This window comes from Lepidothrix coronata, unplaced genomic scaffold (genome assembly GCF_001604755.1).
Source record: "Lepidothrix coronata isolate B3197 unplaced genomic scaffold, Lepidothrix_coronata-1.0 Scaffold6, whole genome shotgun sequence".
Classification (NCBI taxonomy): Eukaryota; Metazoa; Chordata; class Aves; order Passeriformes; family Pipridae; genus Lepidothrix; species Lepidothrix coronata.
Genome location: NW_016690186.1, coordinates 9,310,076 through 9,337,487, shown reverse-complemented (window position 1 = coordinate 9,337,487; position 27,412 = coordinate 9,310,076). Strand labels below are relative to the sequence as shown.

The following is a 27,412-nucleotide window of genomic DNA, read 5'->3' as shown; positions in this document are numbered from 1 at the left end:
CCCAGCTTTCTTTGAGCCCTGTTCAATTAAATATCGGACACAAGTATAGTCAGAGCACCCTTCTCCATTTTGTCTCCAGCATCCTCCTAGCATGCTAGGCCCCATCAGCTTCTACTTCACCGCTCCTAGACCAGCTCCATTGCTAACTAAACTCAAACTCAACATAAGGGTATCCCCCTGCCCAAATTTCAGCTCTGCCCACAGCCCTGACGAGCCCTCACCACAGGGCAAATCTCTCATAGGGCAGAGCAGATGGCACTCCCAGTGCCATCTACTGCTGCCCCAGCCACCGAGCCGTGCTGGACATCCGACAGGGTTTTGATGCTTCCCAGCTTGGCTCCCCTCTGTGCAGGGCCTCGTCCCTTCCTTGCCAGACTGGAACCACCCCAGTTCGCTCTCTCCTCACCGAGCCCCGGCTGTCACACGTCCCGGGCCTCACTGCTCTCCACCTGCCTCCTCCACTAACTCGCGTCCGCACCAGGGCCCGTTCCATCACTTCAGTCCCTGGCACGACGCGGCAGCCTTCCTTCCCAGCCCCGCCGCCCTGGGCCACGGCCTGGACCGCCGCTGGACACTCCCGCACCTCAGCACCGCGCCGCCGCCCCCCGACCCCTCTGCCCCTGCTGTCAGAGCAGGAGGGGCGGCACCTGCGGGTCCGCCCCATTCTCCTCCCCTCCCCTCCTCCCGCCGAGAGAGAGAGAGAGAGAGAGAGAGAGAGAAACCGAGACCCGGAGGGAGGGAGGGAGACGGTGGCACCGAAGGCGCCGGGCGGGACTGCCTGAGCGCAGTGCTCGGTGTGTGGGGAGGGAGGGGGAAATAAAAAAAAAAAAAATAAAAATAAAACATTTAAATTAAAAAGAAAAAAAAAGAAGAAGAAGAGGAAGAAGTGAGGGAGGGGTAGAAGGAGAGCGCTTCAACTTTTTCTCTCTCTGTCCAGCAAGGTAAGGGAGCGGCGCGGGGCTTCGCTTCGCCTTCTCGCCGGTTTCTGCGAGGGCACAAAGGTAGCGGGTCGGGCGGCGGCGGCTCCGCTCGCCGAGTCGCGCTCGGTGTTGTCACCCCGCGGGGCGCAGCGGCGGCACCGGTGGGCTGCGGGCTGCCAGCGGCACCGCGGGCAGCGCCCTTGTCACCGCCGGGCTGCGGGTGCCCACCCCCGGACGGGCTCCAGCCCTTTGTTACCGGCGTTTTGGTCCGGGGCCGGGGGAGACGTGACCCCGAGCCCACGGGGTAGGGTGGGGGTGGGAGAGCCTTGGCCGGGGGGCTGTGGGAGCAAAGCAGGCGCTGTGGGCGGACGGGCGGCGGGCAGCCGAGCCCGGGGGCGGGCGCGGGGGGTGCAGGTGGTTGTGGCGGAGAGCGGGCGGGCGGTGAGCTCTCTCCTCAGCCCGGCGCTGCCGTGCCCGCCGCCGCCGGCAGAGGGGGCTCGGCCGCCTCGCCCTCCGCGCCCGCGGAGCCTTCGCCCGGCGTGAGGAGTGCCGGCCGTGGGCGGCCCGCGGGATGCGGTGTTTGGGGGCACTGCTGGACATGGGCAGGCTGGTTTTGAGGAGGAGAGGTCTCCTTCCCGGCCGTGGGGGGCTGTCCGTATGGCGAGGGGGCGGCGGTGTCCCCTGGATACGCGGCAGCCCAACGGGGGTCGGCTGCCCCTCGGGTCGTGTCTCCGGCGGCCCGCTGGTGATGCTTTCACCGCGGTGGCGGCCGATCGGCAAGGCTTATTTGCTGTTGGGAAGTAAAGATAGAGGGGGAAGAAGCGCCCAGGATGGAGCTGGCTCCCCGCGGCAGCTGACAGATGTACGCAGGGGCCGTGAGGTACCGCTGGCGTCTGGCCCGTCCCTCCCGGCGCTTCCCCAGGCTTTTCCGAAACCTCCGAAAGACGGAAACTTTACGTGAACCATAGGATTTCGGCCAGCCCAGCGGGTGGGCCGAGGGTTGCTGTTTGTTTAGGCCCCAAGCCTGCAAATATTTATCCGTATTCTGAAATTTAGGAGTTATCAATTGTCAGATGTGTTTGAAGTGCAGGAGACTCCTTAAGTTAGCCAATGGAAAAATACTTCCCGTGTCTGCTGCTTGTCAGCGTGTTTGCTTTAAATACTCTGAAGATACAAACTTTTCTACATAATTCCATTTGATTTTCTTTGAAACAGTGGCTCTTCCAACTTTTCCACTGACTGATATTTTAAGTATTAGTAAAATAATATTTCGTATTCTTCTTACTTCACTAATACCTTGTTACAAAGAGCTTTTTAAAAGACTGAAATAAAAGGCTGTTGAGAAGAAAGTGTTGTCTCTTATTTCCTGAGTAGGAATAACTGAAGCTTTATTTATTTATTTATCTTTATTACCGTTGTTTTAGCTGAAAGTGAAGCAAATAGGTGCATATTTCAGTTGCGGGTATAGTTACACGTATGACTTCTGAGAAGACATCTAAGGCTTTCCACACTTTTAAATACTGTAATGCACACTTAAATTTGGTTTTTGTTAAGGGATATACCCTCTAAAAGAAACAAGAGTGTGTCTTATACTGATTGAAAAATTTATTACATGTGTGCTAGTGGGATTAAAAAAACAATCTTTACAAATATTAAACCTTATCCCGAAGAATATGTTTGTGAATAGGACAAAAGCACTTATGGAACTGGTGGATTAACTTTTTGAATACCCTTTTGCAAAGGAATAAGGATTTGTGAGGATTCTGAGAGCTGTTGAGAAATATTTAGTTGTTTCTTATTTTTAGCATTTGTAGATTTTGAACATGTGCCTACTTTTTCTTATGTATTCTTGAGTATTTACAACAAAATGCTCAAGAAAGTCAATGAATAATGTTCAAAATGTGCTTACCTGTTTAAAGGGTTGGGGTCCAAGCCCTGAAAGTTATCTGTTAATACGTGTAACAAATACTGTGTATGTTTTTGCTTACTATCGGTAGTGTTCGTACAAAACAAATTTTTGGCTAAGGTGTTTAACAGAAAAAAGAAACTTAATTGTAAAATCCAGTTTGTACATACTAGGAAGTTTTATTAGTTGGGTTTGGCTGTAGATAATGTGACAATTAGAATTTGTGAGGGGTTTTTTTGGTAAGGTAGTTTTTAAGCTCAGGATGTAATACTAAAGGAAATAAGCAGTAATAGACAACCGGATTACCAAGATTTACTGGGATAATTAAAATATGTGAAGTTTAAGATCTCACGAGGGCATCACAGATGAAAGGAGAGGTGATCTGACCGTGTGAAAAGTTTGTCTAGAATTCAAAAAAGCACATTTGGTTCAAGGTCTTCTTAAACTCATAGCTATTGGCATTGATATTTGGCAGTTCAACAAGTCATGTCCAAAGTATTTTGCAGATACAAGGGAAAAGAAAACTTGGAGTGTAATTTAGGACAGTCTAATTAGTTGCTATGGGATATAGAGAATGAAACAATCTTTTAAGAGAAATCTGTACTGTGAAGCCTATCAAATTATGAATGCTGGGCTGTTTATTCAATGTAAAACTAGATTCAATATAATGTCAAAAATATACTCTAGGAAATCTTATCATTGAAAGCTAAAAAAAAATTAAATGCATTTCTCTCTAATTTTTACTATTTCTAGGAAATTTGGAGTGGGTATAGGACTGTAGGGATTTTACTTTCAGTGGTGTAACCGATTTTGTAGTACCTTTCATTTTAAGCATTTTAGACTCGTTTAAAAAGTACTTTTATGCTTTGTGTAGTTCTGAACCATATGTTTTGTATTTAATTCTTTGAATGACTACTGAAGTGCAGCCAACTTTGGGTGAATGTGGCAACTGTTAACTAGCGCTTAGCAACAGTGCACAATAATCAAGACGGGAAGTGAGAAGAATACCGTGTCTAATTGAAACTACAGGGGGCATTTAGCTAGGTAGGACGTAATTAACAAAACATGGAGCTTGGACATGATATTAAGGCATCACGTCTTGACTTGTAAAAAAGGATCGTGAAATCATTAAGGTAAAAAATATTTCAGATTTTTGGCTTTGTGACTCAGATGGATAGCCTCTTTGAGATGTGTGTGTTTTTCCTATTCCTGCATAATCATTTCTTGCACGCAACGCAGAAGACTCATTTTCTTTTGTTTCTGAAACAGAATTGTGAGAAGGATGACTGTTGGGAAGACCAACAAATGAAGGAGTAATAAGCTGTGACATTCTGACAATCGTGTCTTTTAGAGAATTAGTCCTGTGAACTAGAGTTCATTAGATATAGTAAGCAATTAAGATATCTCTAATATTCTGGAACAGATTACAGTGGCAGTCATAAAACAACACTAAATTTTTACAATTAATGTGTTATTTTCTCTGAGAATAATTGATTTTCTGCAAATCCTGTCTTGTCATTATTTTCCTTAAAGTGTTGAGAAAAGTATTGCTTGTAAGAATATGTTTCGAAAACACTTTTGCCTAATGTAATTTCAGTTTTATTTATTTAAAAATTCCAAACCTGATCATTTTGTTTCATGCTATTTTCTGTGTGGAGATACATTCAAAGACCAATTTTATATCTTGTATATCCCAAATACGTTTTATTTCTAAGAACTCTGAAAATATCCTTGTATAATAAGGAGGGAACTAGTAAGTTAAGTTTCAGTGAGTCATTGCAAAGGCTTATCTGCAACTGTGAGCAGGGCTAGTATAGCCTCTGTTAATGGATTTGAACTTGCGGGTAGGTAGTAGAGATGACCCAAAACCAAGGAGCCATTCTGTGAAGATGCTTGCAGTGGCAAACAATCAAGTAACATTAGATTCTTAATAATTAAATATGATAATTAATGTTTTTATCATCCAGAAGAAAAAAATACGGAGTGTATGTTGGAGGAACATGTGGATGACAGTGTTTTTAATCACTGCAGGAACAGCCAAATTTTGTACGCTGTTGTTGTTGGCTTGGAAGTAACAAATGGAATTATGGAGTTCTTACAGAAATGACAGACTGGATGGATGGGCCGAGGCCAATTGTATGAGGTTTAATCAGGCAAAGTGCCTAGTCCTGCACTTGGGTCACAACAACCCCATGCGGCGCTACAGCCTTGGAAAGAATGGCTGGAAAGCTGCCTGGTGGAAAAGGACCTGGGGGTGCTGGTCAACAGCAGCTGAACACGAGCCAGCAGTGTGCCCAGGTGGCCAACAAAGCCAATGACATCCTGGCTTGGATCAGAAATAATGTGGCCAGCAGGACTAGGGTAGTGATTGTCCCCTTCTACTCAGCACTGGTGAGGCTGCACCTTGAATCCTGTGTTCGGTTTTGGGACCCTCACTACAAGAAGGCCATTGAGGTACTGGAGCGTGTCCAGAGAATGGAAATGAAGCTGGTGAAGAGTCTGGAGCACCAGTCTTGTGAGGAATGGATGAGAGAGGTGGGATTGCTTAGCCTGAAGAAAAGGAGGCTCAGGAGGGACCACCTCACCCTCTACAACTACCTGAAAGGAGGTCATGGTGAGATGGGGGTCGATCTCTTTTGCCAGCTGACAAGATATAGGACAAGAGGAAATGTTCTCATGTTCTACCAGGGAAGATTTAGGTTGGATATTGGGCAAAATTTCTCCATGGAATGGGCTGTTAAGCATCATTAACAGGCTGTAAGGGAAGTGGTGGATTCACCATTCCTGGAGGTATTTAGAATATGTGTAGATGTGACACTTAGGGACATGGTTTATTTGTGGATTTGGCAGTGTTGTATTAATGGTTAGACTCAATGATCTTAAAGGTCTTTTTCAGCCTAAATGATTCTGTGCTGTTAAAATGTGGTTTAGTTTGGATGACTCCTGAAGCCTTGTCAGATGGTTTCTGTTGTCTTACTCTGTCACACAGTAATGTCACAACTTGTGTGAAATATTTTTGGGACATGAGAGGCCATTAAGGATTGTGTAAATCACGGCTTTCATTGAATTGTATTTAATGTAATTCTCACTGAGTTAACATTAAGTTCCATGGCACTTCAGAGGTTTAAGAAAAAAAAAAAACATAGATCTGAAAATTTTGCATCATACACTGTCAAATGCTTTGGTTAATTTGCATTTAAATTCTTTTTTTAGCAGTTATACTTCACTAGATAATAAAATATTCATAAAATACAAAAGATAGGAACAACCATATGTTGCGACATAAAATCACAGGAAGAGTAAAATGGTAGTGAGCAACCTAAGTCAATATGACAAGATCTGATAGAAACCTTCAATTAATACTCCTCATGTAAAGTTTTGGAGAGGTTATTTTGAGGTAGTTTTTTGAACTGATGGAGCTATGAACAGCAAAACAGTGTGGGCAGACCTAAGATACTGTTACTTAAGAGATTACCAGACATCTGTTGCATTGGTTCCGTGAACAAGCCTGGAGTGACTGGTTCTATAAAATGCTGTGCAGAGATCCTTCTGTTCTGTCTCCTATCTCCAGTATTGTATGTAATTAGTTCTTTTCAAGACCCTTGGCATGATCTTACCAGAGCACTTTGAAGCAAGTGAACAAGTTAGTTACTGAATGTAACTGCGGTCTGAAATACCCCCTATTAATAGTGGTTTTTTCTTTTTTAATGAAGACTTATCTGTACATCTCACCAAAAGTAATAGGACCTCCCTAGAACATAAAGTGTGAAATTGTTACTTCGATGGCTATTTTCAGCTGTTGAACATTTTACTAGTACTTCTGTCTTTTGCACTGAGTTCTGCTGCACATCCCTTTGCAGCACTGATTTCTCTGTTGAATGGCGTGTACAGCTCCAAAACTTCAGAGAAATAAGTAGCTTTCTTTGGAAGACCATGTTTTTCTATAGAGCCATACTAATTTTACATTTGGCTTCATAAAAAAGTATTAGTGGGAATAAGAAACACTTTTTTCCTCTTATGTTCTATATATTTGAGAGATATTAGGATTTGGCCCTGCCCCTTTCTTTTACAATGCTACCGCCAACTTCAAAACTTGCTAAGGAGAATTTTTCTGGGAGTTTGATAGTTAAAATATGCTTTTAATTTGGTAGAATTCTCTTTCATGCCCCCTTTTATTTCTAGCTGCCTTTTAAAAGATAGAGATGGTTCACATGCAATTGTAATGCCAATGCTCAGTGAGACTGTGTATACTCGGAGTTGTATGGTCCCTTGTTGTATCAGTCAAGAGTAATTGAGTAAGTAGAGTCCTTGGAAATCGCTGTGTGCCTGATCCTCCACAATCTTCCTAGTGAAGAGGAAATAACCACTTCTTTAGAAAGCGAAGTGTGTCACAGTATTCTGGCCTTAGTGAGATCCAAGCTCTTTGGAGCTTTCCCCATCATACCCCCTTCAGAGAGATGCTGTACTGGTATGGGAGAGCAGATCCAAAAAGTTGAGTTCAGCTGCTTCTGGTGATGTAAGGAATCTGGGCAACTACTTCTTTACACTGGCATCACTGGTGAAATGGGGACATTCACAGCAGTTTTATGAGCATTACTGTTGCCTACCCGTGCTATTGATGTCACAGAATGAAGAGCATCTGTGAGAAAACCTCATCTTGATGACTGTCAGTTCAGGATTTGCAGAGAGCCAAGTGCTCCATTTCCTGTCCTGAGCCTTGTGTCCTTCTACTGCTGATTCAGTATTTTGTTGCTGTTAGTTCTCTACTTACTATCTCCTTGGTGATCCTGTGTGGTTGTAACATGTTTTACAGTGTACGATTGCATCTCAGTTTTGCCATTCAGGAGAACAAACTCTACTTTTACTGCTACAGATGATCCTGCCTCATTGATCATCTCCCTGTGGCTTGCCAGGAAGCCTCCCAAATACTGCGTTGCTTTGGAGCGTTAGGTGGCTTTATTCTCCTGCCCTTTTACACTTTCAGTCCACTTGGAGAACAGGTGTTTCATAAAGGAAGCTAAATCTTGTAATTTCTTTAAACCACTTACATAGAATCAAATTCTCAATGCAACTAGGTGATTCCTTTGAGAAGACTGGGAAGTAGGTCTTGACCTACTACAGTGCACTGCACCAAGAAGAGGGAAGCAGCTTCCTGCCAGTCATATTGTATGTGACATTTAAGAACATGGTTGTTTCCTATTCTCATAAAAATACTTTCAAATATTTATTTGTAGATGAAATGTTAAGACATTGTTACTCTTCCTAATCTTAGTCTCTTAAAGGGAAATTTCTGATTGTGAGAACAGTAAGAAATTAGGTGGATTAGCCAAGTGATCAGTACCATCCCACAGAGGAGCAATTTTGAAGAAAAACCTAAGGAGAAGGGAGGGAAAGGCAAAGCCATCCAAGAAGACTTTAATGCCTTGGATAGAGACACACAGAACTACCAATGGGGTATTTAAAGCAGAAGTTCAGAGTGAAAAAGGTGCATCTCCTCACAGTCCTTTTTGCAGCAGTTTCAGCAAATTTTGGAGGTTAGTTCCTGCCATTTTTTTTTTTTCATTAGGAGAGTCAGCACGTGGTTTCCAAGACTCTTGAGGAGGATGAAGAGGACTTGCCTGCCACATTGTTATTTCACCTTGTTCCTCCAAGTCTGCAACCATGTTTACAGCAGATATGGGAGGCAAGGAGGATTTCAAGGGCAGGAAGATTAAAATATTAGCTGTTACAAGTTTTTGTGTCAAGAGCTATGGAATATTTTCTATGAAATGACAGGACATTTAAACATACAGGGGTTTTTTTTTGTTTATAGCATTAACTTAGTAATGTTTTTCTTTCTTACTGTATGCCTGTGAGTGTTTTGGGTGCTACATGGGAAAATACATGGGCAGTTGCCTCTTCCAGAAACCTTCCAAGCTGTAGATTTGACAAACTAGAGAGGATTGTGTGTATATTTGTACATGTACACATACATATATGTGTATATATGAAAGAGAAATGGACATGCTGGCATCTAATATCACACTGGTCAAGTATCTTAATGGGTCTTTAAATGATTCTTTTTCTTTAATGATTGATTGGCTGAGATGGTTTATACTGGTCTGAACTCTAACGTTGTGTTCACACTTTGCCTTTATAGACCAGAAGTTGTTAGTGTATGGTAGATGTACCATTAATAATGTTATTAAAAACAGTATGCCTTGGAAGATCTTAAACAAAGGCCATCACAAAAAAACCCCCACTTTAATTTTAAACAGCAGATGTGACCTTGTGGCAGAAAAGCCTGAGAAGGAAGGAAAAATAAAAGGTATTCTTCTGACTGCTCTCAGATATCATAATGAACAGTGTCTGCTTGCTGACTGTCCAGCTTGGTTGTTTTATTGAGAGGTGCCTGGTGACTGTGCAGATGGATGCTCAATTTTCATCTATAGCAAAGCTGACTGGCTTTCTGTCAAGCTTGACTTTGGGGTGATTCCAATTGTCATGTGGATTTGGTGTAGAAAGAGGGAGGCTGTATTTGAGATAGGGGTTAAGCACTCCCCTAGACAGTGCAGTGTAGGTTTTCAGCTCCATTTGCTGTCACTGTAGTAAATCCATTTCTGATTATGTGCTAAGTCCAGACAGATTAACTGCTGAGTTGAACTTGTGAAGTTGCATATGTGAGTTGCCAGAGTTCCTTCTGCTGAAAAAGGCAGATCTACATAACCTGTAGGTTCAGAACAGTTGCAAATTCATCCTAACATTGTTGCTTTGATGTCTGATTGAAGGCAAAAAAAAAAAACAAAAACAAAACCAAAACAAAAACGAACAAAAGAGCCAGGTTTGCATCACTGTGTTTAAAGGATGCTGTCCCAACAGTGTTATAAATAAGAATTGGATCTGGGACTTATTTCAGTAAAAGACAGTATTCTTCCTGATGCTTTTCAATTGAATTTTCCTGTTAAAGTGGGCTCAACTTTGAATTCAACAACATGCAGTTCAGGCTTTTAGGGCTGAAAAAGAGAGGGGAATGCAACAGATGCTGCATAGTTTTGATACTTCTGATGTCTGATGATACTGGTATCATAAGCTTGTGTTCTCTGTTCTGATTCACTGTATAAACAAGTACGGCATGAACCTCAGTGTATAACCTTGACATGGCTGGATCTTTGCTTTGTAGGTCCCAGTGGTTTGTCCAAATTGCAAAAACTGCATATTGAGAAACAGATAAAGTATTTGCATTGATAAAACATTTAATTTTCTTTGAGAAAAACTGTTTTGTGCCTCAGCCTTTTTATTTCAAGAAAGAAACCTTTAGTTCTTGTTTCATTGTAGTCTGAGAACTACTGAGAATCTCACATTTAGCTTTGACAGGATAATAAGTCAAAACTATCAGTGCAGATCAGCCATGAACAAAAATACACCAGAATAGTGTGTTGATTTCCAATGTGACCCTGTGAGAGTATGAGGTTGGACTGGTTGATCTTCAGAGATCCCTTCCAACCTGAATTATTCTGTGATTTTTGTTGTTTGTTGCAAAGTGGGGCAGTACAAAAACCATAAAACTTTGCGGCAGTGTTCCCTACTGGTAAGATACAGCTTCCTGAGACAATTCATCTGGCACAGTGATTTTGCAAAGATACTCAAGGAATTGGCTAGTGGCAGCATGAACTGTTTTGATAACCTGCTTCCCACTGTATTCTTTCTGGTCATTTTTCCACTGTGTGCCAGATGTGCTTTCTGTATATTGTCAGCAATTGATGCTGACTGCAGATCCAGTTGCACACATCAGTGGAGGGGCCCTCTGAGTTCTGCGGCTGACAGCTCTCTGCTAGTCTTGTCATGTTAGTTGATGGCAACACAGAAATGGTCTGGTGATTGAGGCATTGCTGGGCACATGTTAATAGGAAGGCTGCAAAGCTTGAGTGATTCTGTAAGAGGTTGTTTGGCCTGTCTGGGATGGAAGATTGAGCATCAAAGGGTAATAACGATACCTGGTAGATTGACATTGTTGAATTGTCTAAAATCTGTCTGTCTAGATTATTGCTCATAATCAAACATTTTACTCTATGAAAACTTGAAATAAACCCAGTATTATTACTTTTAAACCTTTTTCAGGACTAAAATAAAGCATGCATTAAAAGGAGATATTTGTTTGTTATTTCAATCAAGTGCTTCTACTTATTTTGTTAATTGGTGAGGTTTGGGAACTGGAGTTCTCAATGACATGCCCTTGAGCATCTTTCTGATAATTGAGTTGCATGTGTGTCCATATGTTTTATATTTCTGGACATAGTGATTCTTATGTGATGATTCAGTGTGTGGGTAGCAGTTTTGCTCTAGCTGCCATGATCTAGCTGAACATGCTCCATGTGTAGAGGAAAAACAGCCAAGTGTGGAAAGAAGAGGGTTGTGCTTTTTGGTTCCAGTTATGAAGAGAGGAATAGAGTCTGGATGATAACATACCTTTTCCTGCTCCAAATGTTTATCTGAATAAATTGTGGGAAATTGAGGTTTTACAAAAAAACGCAGCAAGAGGGAAAGAACTAGAAATCGGCAACTGCATGTTGAATGTTCTTTGAGAAACTCCATCTTAAGAAGAAGTTGACTGGCAAGTTAACAAGGGTCAGAAAGCATAACTGTTTTATGATTCATAACTAATCCTTTGCCCCAAGGACAGAAACAAGTGTATTTGAGACCATATGCCCGGAAGGGGGTTGGCCTCAGGATAAATTCATTAAAACAAATCTGTCCTACCTGTTCCAAAGTGCAGTTCATGTTGAGAGGGACTGATAAATTTCTCCTTAAAAAATGCATGTTGAAAATGAGGTCTATTCTGTGTGTTGTCACAATGTCTTTCAATCTGGAATAAATCACATAAACTGTGTTTCTTTCAGCCAGTGTGCAAATATAAGAGAATACACCGGTGAATCGTATGTCCATACTGTCATTTTGTGTGCCAGGAAAAATAGCCCCAAACTATTAATACATAAGGAGAAAATAGTTTTAAGAGAAAGGGCCTCTTTTGAAATAGGTTGATATCAAAATGGTGAGTAAACAGTTAAATGCAATGTCACCATATAGCCTCATGAAGGATAATGTTCAGATTGAGATTTTCTTTGCTTTGGAAATGAGGCTGACAATGTTCTATTTGCAGTTATCACTGACTTACTTATCCCTTCTCTGTTTCTACAGATAAACTTATTTTTACTTAGCAGAAGTTTTAACTGAGGATCACTGTTCTTTATCATTCTATTCCTATTCCTAGGAGAGGAGGACTATTATGATTTTAATAAGAATTTTTTATTCAATTTGTGTTTGGGTCCCACTTCTGCTACTACTGAATTACTTGTTATTGAGAAAACATGTTTTTGTAACTTTAGCTTAAGCTTGATATGTCTGACCAGAGCAAGTCAGAGGTAACTGAAGAATATTCTCATGTTCCGAACACAGCCAATTGCTTTTATGTTCCATGGCAAAAAAGATGGGGATTTGTTTGGATCACTTACAGAGACATGCTTTTTTTTTTACTGAAGAATGGCTTAGTTCAAGGTAAAGAGCCAAGTTAAAGTTAATACAATAATAGACTGAGTTAGAAGACCTAGAGTCCTGAACTAGCAGTTCAAGAGCTAGAGAATCTAAAGAAAATCCCTTGTGATTTTTCTAAGAAAAGGATACTGGAAAGCAGGTTTCTCAAACCTCATTTAATAGAATCATGGAATTATTGAGGGAAATTTGAGGTAAACTTGTGTCCCTTTACATTTCAACCAAAAAACGTGCAATGTTTTGAGGGATTCCACCTTGGCCAAGGAATAAGGAAGTTTCTTTGGTCACTGAAAAGCATGACAGTTTACTTAAGAGGGGAAATGGAAACAACCTTCCTTTCCCATCTTAGGTGGTTATCTCTCTCTTACCATGGCAGAGCAGTGTAAAGGACATACACGTGAATGTAAGAGAAAAAGCCTATTCTAAAACTGTGATAAATGCTTATGCAAAATTACAATGTAGATTTTTCTCCTGGATAATGGTCTATATACTAGCATGTAAAGAGTACCGGGCTTTTGTTGCCATGGTACATTTCGTGCCATTTACACTGATGTTCAAAAGAAACAAAACCCTTGTATTCCGTAATTCATTTTATGTTAACGAGAAATTACTAACATGCATTAGAGAAGCATTGTAGGTCCATGTCTTATTTAGTCCAATTCTGACTGTGTTAGAAAAACAAGTATATTTATTCCTGAAGAACTCTGGGATAATTCTTATTGCCTACCTGATCAGAGAGACTAGTTTTGGTAAAGAATTGGATTTCAGCTACAGGTCTCTTGCTAAGCTGTGAAGAGGCCAGGAAAAACAGCTGTAAAAATGTTGATGTTGGCCATGAATTTACATAAATAACAACTTGCTTTCCTTTGAATGCTCAGGGTGCTATTACAATGTGGACTTGGGTCTGCAGAAGATCTTGTTACTTCTGCATTCTGCCACTGAGAAATGGCACATGGCTTCTACATGCCTCAGTTTCCCTATCTCTAAACCAAGGGCGGTGTTTGTCCTGGGAGTTTTTGAAGCACTATATGACAGTAATGATTTGCTCTATGGTTGAGCCTAAAGGGTTCTGAGTTCAAGTCTCCTGGTCAGATTTATGCTTCTGTCAGTAAGCTTTAGATCTCAAGGAACAAATTGTGTTCTTGTCATACGTACAAACAGTTATTTTGCTTTTATGTTCAAACCTTCTGTTTAATTTCAATCAACCTAATTTCAGTTAATTGAATTTAAACATCACAGTCTCCGGTTTCCCTGTGAGAACTGTTTGCCATTTGTAGAGAGCCAGGGCAGAGTCTCCACTGAGGTAGCTTTGCAGTGAAATGGATTCAAAAGTCCAAGGCCCGTCCAAGGCCCTTGGTCAGTTCAGCAGCCCGTGGCCAAGGCTCTGTTTACCCACCACCGAGGTGCTAAGGGGTATCTGTGTTGGTGTTACAGGAGCGTATGAAATACCCAGTGAAAATAGCCTAGGCTGTGCCTCGCAGTAGGTCTTCAGCTGGTTAAAGCAGGTAATAGCTGAGGAGAGAGTAAATAAAGCCTTTGCAGACCACATGCTGTCACAACCTTTCCCCTCCCCCCATACCCTCTCTCCTTTTTTTTTTCTTTTATTGGCCATATGTTTTAGTAGTCTAAGTATGTGTCAGTGGTAATCCAGGCTCTGCGCTTTTAAAGGATGATTACCCAGTTTGTTGCCGAAGTGAGACTTTTTCTTCCTCTTAATTTTTGTGAGGGTTGTAATTGTAAACCTTTTTTTTTTTTTAATTTTGTTGCAGATTACTCTTTGTATGGCTAAATTTAACTCCATCTGTTTTTGCAGACTGCTGGTCTGTTTCCAGTTTGTATGATAGGGGGGTCAAGCAAACCGGTTTGTTCTCTGGATGCTAATCTGAATTTCAGAGGCGCTGTCCTTCACCCCCGGGCTCTGTTCCCCTCCCCCTCTTCCCTGCTTTCTGCACACAGCCTCTTCGGGTCTCTTTCTCCCCTCCGTTCCCCACCACGCTTCTTTCTTCCCCAACCTTCCAGAACAGTAAGTTTTGATTACCCTTTCCTACTCTTCCCATACTCCAATTGTCACTTAAGGTGGTTGATGTACTAGATAATTAATGCTCTGAAAATTCTAATGGTTTGAAAGTCCTCTGGTCTATATGCTATATTAAAGATACCACAGTGCTTTTTTTTTGGGAATTAAGTTTTATGGATTTTTAGGAGTTAAAGCAAGTACAGCGTTTCATGATGAGTTTTAAAAAATGATAACCTCTCTTGTCAGGGTGTGATGAGGGTCTGTTGGTTTTATACAAAATAGTCATCGAGAATTCCCCTCTTTGGGGAGTCATTTCTCAGGTCTCCAGTGAACCTTGGCCGAACACAGAGGGGTTTCTAACTAGCATTGGATCCCTGCTTGTAACCCAGCTTCAGGGTAGCTCTCATAGCATGGTTACAGTTAACCTCTTTTTTGCCTTAAAAAAGAGAACTATGTCTAGCGGGCATGCAGAAACACGTCATCACAGGGAATAAACCCTCCTACCTGTTATGTGGAAAATAAACAAACTCACAAACGTACCGCCCTACTAGATTGAAATGTATGTGTGTTGGGGAGGAGGGGAATAATACGTAGGAAAAGATTTATGCCTTCCTTTGGGCTGTTGCTTGGTAACAGAAAATGCCTCTTAAGCCTATTTTTGGAGAGGGGAGGGGTGAAACTTGATTCAGTGACCATCTGTCCCAAGCTGGTTGATTTCCTGTTGAGCTCTCCTTTGTTTCTGTCAAACAATTGATTCTTACCCTTTACAGATAAGAGTACTGTTGGTGACATTGCCCTGAATCAGCAGGTTGGCTTGTGGCGATCAAAAAACAGACCTATTAATTTTAATTTTCTTTTTTTAATGTTTAAGGGATTTTGGTTTTTCTGAGGCTACTAATTGTGGTTTTACTGGGGTTTATTTATCTGTGTTGTGGTTTGGGTCTTTGGTTTTTGTTTTCTTTCCTCTTGGGAAATACCTGCATTAGAGAAGGCAAGTGTAATAAATGTAATTGAAACATTTTTAAAAAAGATATAATAAGACATTTTTTCAGCCTGAAATTGTTGGGAAAAAGCAGCCATGGTTTTGAGCCCATTAAACCTTGTGATGGTGGGGGGGAGCAGAAGTTAATTGAAGTTACTATTGAAGAAATCCCCACTGTTTCTGTGAAAACAAAACCCAGATTCTTAATTACAAATGGAATATTTGCTATTGTTCTTGCTTAATTGTCAGAAAATCATTCTCTGTTTGAGTACCTGCTGATGTTTGCTTAGTGGTAGGGTGATCAGTAGATTTGAATTCAGATTAGTTTTAAGTCATCTGTTTTATTAATGTTGCAGAAGCCCATATTTTTCCACAAAAGCAAGAGTGTTTTATGCATGCAAGGTACAAGGTGCACGCACATGAAAATCTCTGTGTGTCCTCTGTAGCTGTGATTATTTATTAAGCATTCCGGTACCATTATCTTCCCTGCCCTGAATTTCAGCATTCAGAGAAGCAGTTCGTAGTTCCAAGTATCTGATAAGGGAAAATAAGGCATGTGTGACACAAGGAGACAGGTAATATCTGCCAAAAGATAGTGAAGTTCCCCAGTGAAATAGGAAAATGATGGTCACTGTTATTTCTTTCAGTCAGTGAAACTCTTTCCAGGAGCATTTACACAATGCTGTGTTATGGAGGAGTGTGAGAAGGGAAGACCTTCCATGCAAATGTCTTGGCATCTTACAAGTCTTTGCTTATTTGAGTTTAGCCTACTTGTCACTCAGAAGATGAAATTTGGAGGTAATTCCGAAAAGTCACTTCACAGTCTTGAAGGTGTTAGAAAAGTTAATTTCCTTTTCTCTTCTATTTTTCCCACGTGCTTTCCAGATTGCTTTCCACAGGCAGGAGAGCTGTTGTCTGCAGCTTTCCAGCATGGTCCTGGATGTATGTGGGATTCAGCTCTTTTTGAATTTGATGGCAAAGTGCCTACTGAACATTCATTTTGTGAAGTGTTGGGTCAGGGATACTTGTCAGATTTTCATCCTATTAAAAGAAAGTTGCATCTGTGATTTGGCTTAATAAGGAAGGTTCATGTGAAACCATGTGAACGAGCCTGTGTGACAGTGCTGTGGCTCGCTGGTCGATCAGCCCTTGCGTCCTCCTTGTTGGTTGCCCATTTCCTCATCCCACCCTCAGCCTTTTCCCCCTATTTTGCTGCTGTTTGTTTGGCATATTCTGGGATTTGGCAGAGGAACTTATCCACTTGAAAAATGACGTCTTTTTCTAGGTTGCTTTTTAGAGCGGTGAATCCCTTGATCTAGTGCAGTGTAACACAATAGGGTGGAAGTGATCAGTACTAAGTAGATTTTGTTTTTTCCCAAATCATTAATGTCAAATATACTGTGAAGTCTTTTTAAACGTGTATCCTCTGTTAGGTAGAGAAATCCTACTTTGGGATTGGTTTGGAAATTTTGTAAACTGGACAAGTGTACAGACATCGCTTCTGTAAAATTAATTGAATGTTCGTATGTGCTACTTTTTGCCCTTCTTTTGGTAGAAAGTGATAGGTACCACCAACACGCCTTTTGGGTATTTTCAGTCTGTTTTGAAATTACACTGAGATCAAAAAATCACTTGTAGAACTAGTGCCAGCTAGGTTGATGTTGGCCTGGGAGCTTAAACTTGGCAGTGAAGGAACTGTTCTGAACTGGTTTGAGTACTGATTAAATTCTATTTCTTCCTGCAGAATGAATTTCTGTGAGATGGGGAAAAAAACCCAAGAACTTGGGAATTTTATTTAAGGTTTGAAAACTCTGTTCTAGATATTTAGAACACGTTTTTGTATCTGGCATAGAGAAACTGATGAGTGGTTGTTCTGATCCAGGTTTTTTCTATTCCCGTAAAAGAGCATTACTAAGGTGTATAGCTCAAGTTGTAGGGAACTGACAAAAAGTCCAGTTCTTTCAGCATCTGGGGAAAGCAGCTGAGTTCATGGTGTGTGTAGATGACAGAGCAGTGAGAATACAGGCCTGCACTTATCTTTGTGCTTTCTCTGCTTGGGTTGTACTGTACTTCTCCCATTAGAACAGGTCTGGTGTGTCCTTTGTTCCCAAATAAAAGCATCTACAGATCTGCCAGTCAGAAGGCATAGCACCTGTGGCTTGCTTTACAGACAGGAGGGCAGTAATTCTAGAAAGGGAGGTCTGTACAAGACTGGCATCTGCTTGCATTCACCTTCTCGTTTTACTGCTACAAGGATGGAATTATTTATGTGTATTTTTTCCCTTCTGAATGCAGTCAACCAGAGTCAGAGGAACTCTATTCAGTGTCAGGGTGCTGGGCAGGGGTTTTCTTTTGGGAAGGGTAGCACAGGGGTAGGGTCACGATAACTGCTTTTCATGTATGCTCTTCACGGATCTCATTGTTACAATGTTCCTATTGCAGTTCTGACCCAGCCTCCATTTACAGAACTGGCATCTGTGTCATCCTTAATACCAGTTTGAGAAATCTTCCTCTCCTGTGATAAAAAGGCCTGGTTGTGGTTTGCAGGACAAAGTTTGGACACTGTAGCAATGTTACTCTTTTCACCCCAGCCCACATCCCTAACTCCAAAATCACCTGCATCAAAGCCAAAAATGCCAAGCTTCCCTTCTTGTAGGAAGGTCTGGCCATCAGCACCACTGACAGGCTTTCCAGGGAATAAGCGCAAAGCAAAGGTTTTTAGGGAGCCCTCTGTTTCCAACAAATACCTTTCTGAAGCCACAAAGTTGAAACTTTGACTTTGGGGAAAAAACCCAAAACAAACCCAAACACACGTCCTCACTGGAGTTACATGGCTGACTATGTCATAGTCCATTACAGCCCTCTTCTGTGTTAGAAGTTATTGCTCGGGTAAACACTCACCTTTAGAAGAGCTCCGGGCCTTGGGCGTACTGGGCTGCTCTCATCCTTTAATCTTTGCTTTATGTTGAGTTGGCTACTGGCTCATCTGCTCTACTTAGGTCACTTCGGGAAGCTTTATTTACTTTTCACTCTCTGGAAGTGTGTTGCAGAAGAACAGTTGTTATGGTCCCTTCTGCCCTGTGGTCTTCCAGTCCTCTAACGTGCCTATTGGATAATTGCTGTGGGTGATGGGACTGATTAGTAGTTGGCAGCACTCTCTGTAAAAGACTGAAATTTCTGGGGCTGCTTGTGACTGCTGCTTTAGCTGTTTTTTCATCTTCTGCATTAAAGAAGTGGGATTCAGGGAGAATGTTCATGATGGTTAGATGAGATTGACTGATTTTAAGTTAACTTTGGTTCCATTTCTGCTTCTTCACTGTAGAATCTTTCTGGGTGTAGATACTGCTGGGAGAGAATCTGCCTTCTTCTTTGCTGGAGGAACCCTTTCAACGGCTGGCCAAGCAGTGGCAAGCAAGCCAACTCTGCTCAGGTTGGCAGTCAAGGCTATGCCAGGCCAGACAGAAACTGTGTGTGCCGCCAGTCTCAAAGAAATGAAGCAAGATGGGGTAGATTAGAGGGAAGCTTGGAAAGAAATTTTTTTATTATATATGCAGACTCATGCCTGGTTTTAATAATATTCTGAATTTTGTTTGTATACTAAAAAAATTAATTTAAATAAATCTTTAGGAAACTTTTTTTTATTTCTTAGAACTTGTCATTTCCTCTCACATCCTTTCCTCCTACGAAATATTTTATGGTTGTGCTTATTTTTCCTCGTTGCCTCAGAAAACTGAGCCACCAAAAAAACCCAAGCAGGTGGTTGACCTGAAAGCTGGACTTCTGAGGCCTAAGCTAACGTCTCAAAACCTGGGATGGCCTTGCTTCTGCATATGTCTGAATAAAATGTTCTGTTTTGTAACCTGCTGGCTCATTGCTGTTATGGATGTCCTTACCATTGTGGACATGAGCTTGTTTCCCACTCAGGCACTCAGGAACGGGGAATAGCAACTCATTCATATATATATATTTATATATATACACAAAATGTTTGAGTGGATCATGCAGAAAGTGTTCTTCCATATATAAAATACATATATATTCCATATATGGTAACTGATTTGGTTTAATCTAGATATTCTGTTTGATTTAACTTGGAAGTTGCAGTTGCCTGGAGATACACTGCTGTTTTGCTCTATAAGCAGTACTTTGAGGGTGTAAATTTGGTGTTTATTAATGATGATATTAATATGATTAATATGATTAATATGATCCAATGTAGTGTAAAAAAAAAAAAAAAAAGACAATCTGGACTACTGCATGTGAAACAAGTGTTGCCACAGTGTGGTACTACTTTATATATGTATGTAAATTTGGTGTTTATTAATGATGATATTAATATGATTAATATGATTAATATGATCCAATGTAGTGTAAAAAAAAAAAAAAAAAAGACAATCTGGACTACTGCATGTGAAACAAGTGTTGCCACAGTGTGGTACTACTTTATATATGTATGTAAATGACTGCAGAAGACTGCAAATATGTGGAGGTTGTAGCTCTTGCATATATCAATGCTGTCCTGGAATGGAAAAGAAACACTTTATCAGTTGAAAAAGAAGTGAACCAATGTAAGGCAAGGTAAGGCTAGTGTCTCTGAACTACAGTCTTTTTGATGTAAGTATTTTTGTCATCACATGATGACCAAGTAGGCCATTATTTTTACTTTTTTTTTCTTTTTTTTAATCCCCTCCTGAGCAAAAGTATGTTCTTTTCCTTCCCTACTGTTTTCCTCACAAGTCTGAGTTTCTTGCTCATTTTTCCAATGGTTTTAACTGGAACTTTTTTACCAGATTGTTTTCCCAAGTGACTAGATAGCAGCAAAGAGTAAGGGGATGGACCTAAAATTAAGCCAGCTAAAGCCAGCAGTTGGGAGATCTTTGTTCTGTTCTATCTTGACCACAAGACTCCCAACAGACATTGGTGGGGGTGGGGCATGGATCTCAATTCTTTATCTTCAATTTCTTTTCCTCCTCTATGAGTAAAGAGTAAATATAGTATTACTTAAATGAACAGCTAGATTCTACTTAGTGTTAGTGTTGAATTAACATACTTCGTAAAGCCTGTAAATAAACTGTGGGTTTATGAAAATATCCTGGGAAGATATGCTGACTTTTTATTTTTCTTGCAGTATGCTTGTTTAAAGTGAATTAAGTCCCATGAAAGTGGCTCTTCATTTTACTCTTCTTTTTGGAATGCAATTTATTAGTGATATCCAGAGGGGTGAGCAGCATAAATAATGTTTGTTTCGAGGCTCGTTGGGTGCAAAGGAGGGGGGTTCATAGCGAAAAGACCTGTTTTGTTTGGTGTGGCTGATCAAGAGTGAGGCTGGAATTGCTCATAGTTGTCATTCAGGTTTTGTTTCAAAGTCCAAGGACCTACTGGGAAAAACAAAAAGCTAATGAAAGCTGACTGTATTTCAACTCAAACCCTGTGGAATCCAGAATGATGTCCTGACACTCCTCGTATTCTTATTCTCCTGCATTCCCATGGTTACTAAGGTAACAGGTTTTTAGAGGCTTTACATCTTCATTGTCAAGTATTTGCTACACTTATTGTTGCTGTTTGCAGATTAGGGCAATTTAAAGAATGCCTTTTGAAATGGGGACCAAAAAATACAAAAAGAAATATAGTAGAAATAGATGTAATTAATCAATTACCTTCTCTTGTTTAAATTTTCACTGCTACTTATCAGAAGCTACATACAAATTGTCACACTGGTTTAGTGCTGGGATTTTAGGCATGGGAAAATGCTTTTTTAAGGCATGTCCATAACAGAACTCTGAATACAGATGTGAGGAGTACCAGATGTGACTTAGTGCCTTTTCTGACAACAGAATCATGGATAAATTGAAGTTCGTATTTGCATCAGGGTATTGCCTCTCTGCTTATAGTACATATGAGACAGTTACCTGAGTCTTGTAAGCTGTGTTACTGCATCTATGAAATCATACTTTAAAAATTAAGCATCTGGGGAAAATTAGGAAATGATGTTTTCTAACAAAATTTGGCTTCATGCAGAACTCTTGTAGTCAAACACACTTATTGATACTCCTCTGTGTCCATTTAGCTCAAGCAGAAACATGATTGTTCACATCTTCCCTGGAAAACTTTTTTATAGAGGAGATAGTCGGACTTGTAAATATATTCCAGGAACATGACATTTGATTTAGTACCTGCTGGCTTCTTGAAAGTTAGTGCGTTGCTGCAGCAAACATCTTTGGCATCTGTGCTAGGAGAACTGTTTTTTAAAAAATTAGTGCAAATGTTGACTCTTGAATGTAGTGAGGTCTTTACATCACGATAATTTGTGCTGTGTGGCAGAGTTATGGTATGTAATGAGTCCTTTTTGCCTGACAGAATTGAAATGTTTCTAGTTGAGAATAATCCTGCCAGACCAAATACAGGTGCTGTTCTCCCCGTGTGTCTTTGAAATGAGTCTGTTGTCATATAATCCAGAGCCCTTCACTGGACAAACCCACATAGTGAGTGAGATCCCCATGCTGCTGAAATAAATCACCCCCAGTGTTCCTGCTGTCTTTAATTAGGCAAGACTGAGAGTATGCCCTTAGATTACTTTCTTTATAAAAGTAAGTTGTATAATACAACTTTATTGCTGCTCATTTGCAGTTAAATACAGTTTCTTTGGAGTCACAAGCAGGAGGGGCCCTGTTGAGCACCATTTTATTACAGTTTTGCAGATGCTGCTGACCGTGGTTTGTGCTTAGCCAGGCAAGTATTTACCCATGTTGGTTACGACTCTCACTACACCCAATATCAGCAAGAGGCAACTTTCTTGAGGAAGGCAAGACTTAGGAGGCCAATGTGCAGGCAAGTACAGAGCAGATTACCCCAGAAAAAGAGAGGTAACAGATGGGTGGCTGACGCCACAGGGGTGAAGCCAAATGCAGACTGAATTACTCCCTGCAATGAAGGACAGGAGGTGCTTGGCATGCATCTCTCACAAATTATTGTTTTTAGGTGTTTGTAGGGAAGCCTTTAATTTGATTAGGTCCTTTTCTTAACAGTTCTGCACTTGTGGTCATTACATTGCCCTGGGCAAAGATGTGATTTGACATAAAAATGTCTGTCAATATTTAGCTTTATAATAAGCTGTTTATAATAAGATTTAAATCTTCCTGATACATAGAAAACACAGAATGAAGGAATGTATATGCATGTATGAAAATATGGATACTTCTGTGAGGTTACAGAAGGAAAAGTCATCTTCTATCTCACTTTAAAATGTGTACAATGCATAAAAGAAATAAGGTATGCAACTCAAAAAAATTACGCATAGAATTATAATTGTTTAATTATAATTGTTTATTAAATTTTGAATTTTGTTTTCATGATTCTTTTCAAACTGTTTTAAACCTGTTGTCACACTTGCAGTGCTTCTTTTATTTCAATATCCTGAAGGTTGTAGAACAAGAGGGAAAACAAATTCTTTATACCTTGTGAAGCTTTTGAGAACCAAAACTGCTAGTATTCAATGTGTTGTAAGCTTACTAGGGGTGCTTGTAAATTCCTTAGTTGAAAAAAAAAAAAAGTCACTAAAGCGTAAGAAAAAAAAAACCAACCAAACAAAAACAACAACAACAACAACAACAACAAAAACCAGAAAATTCAGACTGCTCTTTCACAAACTTGAAATAATCATTGAAAGTTAATGTGGAAGGAGACTCTAGTACCCCTCTGGTAGAATTTTTCCGTTCTGTAATTTGTACCTTCCTTTCCTGTTGGAGCAGGGATGAACACCCACTCGTCTCTAAGGTGCAGAGCCCTTCAGAGGAGTCCAGAGGGGGCCTCTACTATAGGGAGCAGGGAGGGTATCAGAGTACTTTGTGTATGCTTTGGCATTCCAACTATAACCAAATATAATTTAAAAGCTGGACCTGAAGGAATCCTAGCACTTTGTGAATGAAAACCAACCGTGCTCTTCCTTTTTCTGCTACACTATCCTAAAAGCAGGAGCAAGTCTTGCACAAAAATGTATTTTTCAATGTATTTTTTTTCTTTGATTCTACCTCTTCTTGTAATTTTAGCATGATTTTTATCCCTTTTGGTCAGCTTTTTCCATTATGTTTTTAATTTCTTCTGAAAACTTCTTTTTCGTGATAATCTTAAGAAAGGAGTCTATCCAACAGAAACCTTTCTCTTCAAAATAATTGTTTTGGACAAACTGAAATATGTTAATACAATCATATGAAAGTTAAACTTCCATGAGTCATCTGGGACATGATCTTGCCTTCAACGTGCTGGTCACTGAGATTCCAGGACATTCTACTAAGTGCTTCGTAAGCAAGGGTGCCAACCTTGACAGTGAATTGAGATCAGAATTTTGCAACTTTGATTTAATTTTTTTGCTAAAATCTGTTGTTTGTTGTTGGGGTTTTGTTGTTTTTGTTGTTTTTGTTTGTTGTTTTTTTTTTAATGGATGATGTTTGAATGGCCTTATTTTTAAATAGCAGTCAGAAGGATTTAGTTGTTACATACCTTTAGATCTTTCAATATCCTTTAGTGGGGTAGAGTGAAAACAGAGAAAACAAGTGTTTGGGTTTTTTTTCATATAGTTGGGCTGTTAAAAGCAAATTAAACTTTGACTTGACTTAGCTGTTTGCATTCTTACATATCGCATGCATTTCTTTGGTTCTTTTAAAAGATTTTGAAGACTGGAAGTATGGGTAGAACCAACAAGATGAATTAGTTGCTGGAATGTTTAGTGTGTGCCAAGTTCAAACAAGGGAATAATTTTTATTCTTTGTGGATAAAAAAACCCTAATGCTTTAGCAGGCATATGATTTCTAGATTAATAGCACACTATGAAGCAGGTACGGGTTATAAATTTGCATAATCTGGACAAGATGCAAATTCTGTTCTACTGACCCATCAGGCAGCCTAGCAGTTTGTTCCCATTAACAAAGATAGCTGATGAAGAGGCACAGACATTACAGGATCAAGCTGTAAACTTCGTTTCTGGTGCACTGGCAGCTCTTCAAAATGTTTTTTGTTGGCAAACAGGAAAGCTATTGCAGTGTAAATTAGTGTTTTGTCTTGCAGAGATGGAATGAAATGTAAGAATATTCTTTGGGTTTTGATGAAGTGGTTTTCTCTGGGACAGCAGAACACAGAAATAATTGATGAACCCTTTTAAGGCTGCATGATTTTAACCACTTTATATCTTCTTAAAGCAGCCTGAGATAAACACCATTTGCTGTAAGAAACAGCGATTGAATAAGATGGGGGGGCTCTCCTCAATAACTACATAAAAGAGGGATCGATAACAACCAGTACAAAACTATTCTTTTCTCATCCACTTTCTTTCCTATAAACTGACTTCATGGAATTTCCACACACAGCCCTTGTAATGAGATGATCTGTGGACTCACAAAGTGTAGAGCAGATTTCCTTTTCACCCTGAACATGCATTGCCCAGGGTGGCTTTACAGTCTGCATCCTTGGAGATTTTCAACGCTTGACTGGGCAAAGCCTTGAGCCACCAGGTTTGCTGCCACAGCTGATCCTGCTGTTAGTAGGAGGTTGGAATAGAGACCTTCTGACATCCATCCCTACCTGAATTATTCTTCTGTTATTGCTTCTATAATTCTGTTATTGCTTCTGTTGCGGTTCTGCAAGCAATGGTCTTGGATCTTCAGCGTAGTAACGCTGAAGTGGATTAGAATTGGAATGACCCAATGTTATTGGTGGGACAGAATTTCTGTGTATTGTGAAGGATCTTTGTAAAGTATTAAAGTTTTGGGAAAATTCTTGAGGAATGTCCCATTTTTGACATGGCAGCTCTCAAGTCTGAGTGGAAAAACTGTAGGCCATTTAGTAGATGTAAAGTAAATTATTTGTTGAGTACCCTCCTCTCTGACATTTAGTGTTATAATAGAAAAATTATTATAATGTCTCATTTATTCTGACTATGCAAACTTAATGTATCCAGTGATAATTATATAGACAATTCTAGTAATATTTGCATTAACCTATTAATCTTTTTCATCATTGAGTATGTGGAGGGCTACAGCTTCTGGTTAGACAGATATTGCTTGAATAACCTGAAAGGAGGAAAATTTGCTCTTTTTCAGCTTTGTTTCACAAAACTAAAATTCTCATAAGGCCAAATAAGTACAAAAGATTCGTTGCAGCTAACTTTGGTTTGTAGCAAGGGATACAGTGGAAAGCAGAAGGCCAAAGGGGTTGTCTTCCATCTGTGCTGAAGATGCAAAGTCATGCTATCTATAGGAAAAGAGAGATGACATTGCCCTTTAGCCTGGACTTAATGTAGGTCAGTTGGGTCACCAGATGACATGACTTTAATGGCCAAACTGCTTTTAACAATTGCCTTGGGCAGTGTTTAATTTCACTGATCTTTGCCAGCCTTCGGCAGAAAAGAGAGGAAAAATCCACCTTATCTTCTGTTTTTCACACGGCGATGGTTTAATCCTCTTTTGTACTGAAATTTCTCTAATGAAACCTACTACCTAGTACACACTTTCTTGTTATAGTTAAACATAGCATTGGTTTGTATGAAATTTCAGAATGAGTTGCCTGTGAGGTTTGTTAGTGTTCTTGGGCTGTTCAGCTACCATATGCAGAATTTCTAGTCTGCTTAAAACGACCTATGGTTTATTATCTCTGTTTCACATGCAGCATCTTCCTTCTCTCTGCAAAGCACTGCAACAGAATCACTCACATACCATAATAGCAGAAGAGGAAGGATAGAGCTGATTTCAGATTGTTCTACTACTTTTCCATCCTGGGAATATACAATGTCTCTTTCTGAAATACCTCAGTATATGTCTTAGAAAGTGCATGAGTGTGTGTCAGTTCTGTATAGATACGGTGAATGGGCTATTGCTCAGAAACAATGTCTCAAGGTTGTAATGGAGAGTGCTATTAACATACTAGCTTAATGGCCTGTAATGGTGTGGGGGGAAAGACAAAGGAAAGCAAATGTTAAGAGTCACTGGGGGGAAAAAAAAGGAAACCAAAGCAAAAAAAATGATTATACCATGCACGTGCATCTTTAGTATACCTACATCTTGAAGGTCGTTTGCAGTTTGTCTACTTCCTCTTGTTTCTTCAATAACAGATATTAAAATTTGAAAAAATTAAGAGAAAGAAAATAAGGTGATCCAAGTGCTCTTATGTAGGGAACAACTACACTGACTAGACTACAGCCTGGGAGTAAGACATTTGAGGTCCATAAAATAATGTGGGGCAGAAGACAATAGCTGTTGATGTCTTCTGGAGAGAAAGAACTGAGGAGCATCAATTGAAATTATCAGGTGCCATGCTGAATGCAAATAAAATGTGATAACTGCCAGTGTGAGGTGGGTTGTGGCACACCTTTCTCTGGACTGTGCTGGATAAATCTATGGTTGCTGTTAAATGAGCCTTGAGCTGCAGATCAGTGCAGACTGGGAGAACATTTTGGGTTCTTATTACTGCAGGAACATCACCAAGTCTATATTATTCTCTGAAGATCTGTTGTTGGCCATTGTGACTTAGGGAAAGCAGCTTGTGGTTTGACACACCATGTCTGTTTTTAGGTTGTTCCAACCACCCTTTTGTTCTTCTTTGATTGCTGTGGGACACTGGGTTGGACGAGGTGGGCTGCAGTAAATGTTCCAGTTCTGTCCTTTGCTCACAGTGCATTTTCTGCAGGCAGTGAGCCAGATGAAACAGCATATGGGTTTCTTTTCTGCACCATATTGGTTTTATAGGTAATAAAACTAAGTATTAACAAGCAGTTCCAGGAGTGCCAGAATTGAAGAAGCCTGGTTTCCTATAGATTTGGATTTTTTTGATTTATGAACTCTGATTTAAAATGTTTTCCGTATTCAGAATGTTGCTAGGATCAGCCCTTCCAGCACCTTGCTTTTGTACTGCTGTTACCTGTAGCTGAGACATGGTTGAATGTCCTGCCTAACTGGCTAAGTTTCCTCTTCAATATTGAGAGGCTGAAATATCTTTCAAACCTCTGTTCCTCTGTCTCATTTGCATGGAATTTTGTGTTTAAGAGGTGCTTGACAGAAAACATGTAATATGAGCCA

General features: G+C 40.3%; 1 protein-coding gene across 11 annotated transcripts in view; it reads left to right on the top strand.

Moving 5' to 3' along the window:
- The first annotated feature begins 729 nt into the window (after positions 1-729).
- Positions 730-27,412, top strand: part of GREB1L (growth regulation by estrogen in breast cancer 1 like) — a 135,981-nt gene continuing 109,298 nt past the window's right edge. For 3 of the 11 annotated variants that reach the window (XM_017831413.1, XM_017831420.1, XM_017831404.1), the window contains exon 1: positions 732-941. The gene's annotated coding sequence lies outside the window, so the exon portion shown is untranslated. Of the gene's footprint in view, positions 942-20,780; positions 20,849-27,412 lie in introns of those variants that run through there. The other 8 variants (XM_017831428.1, XM_017831437.1, XM_017831427.1 and 5 more) reach the window with 5 other exon arrangements.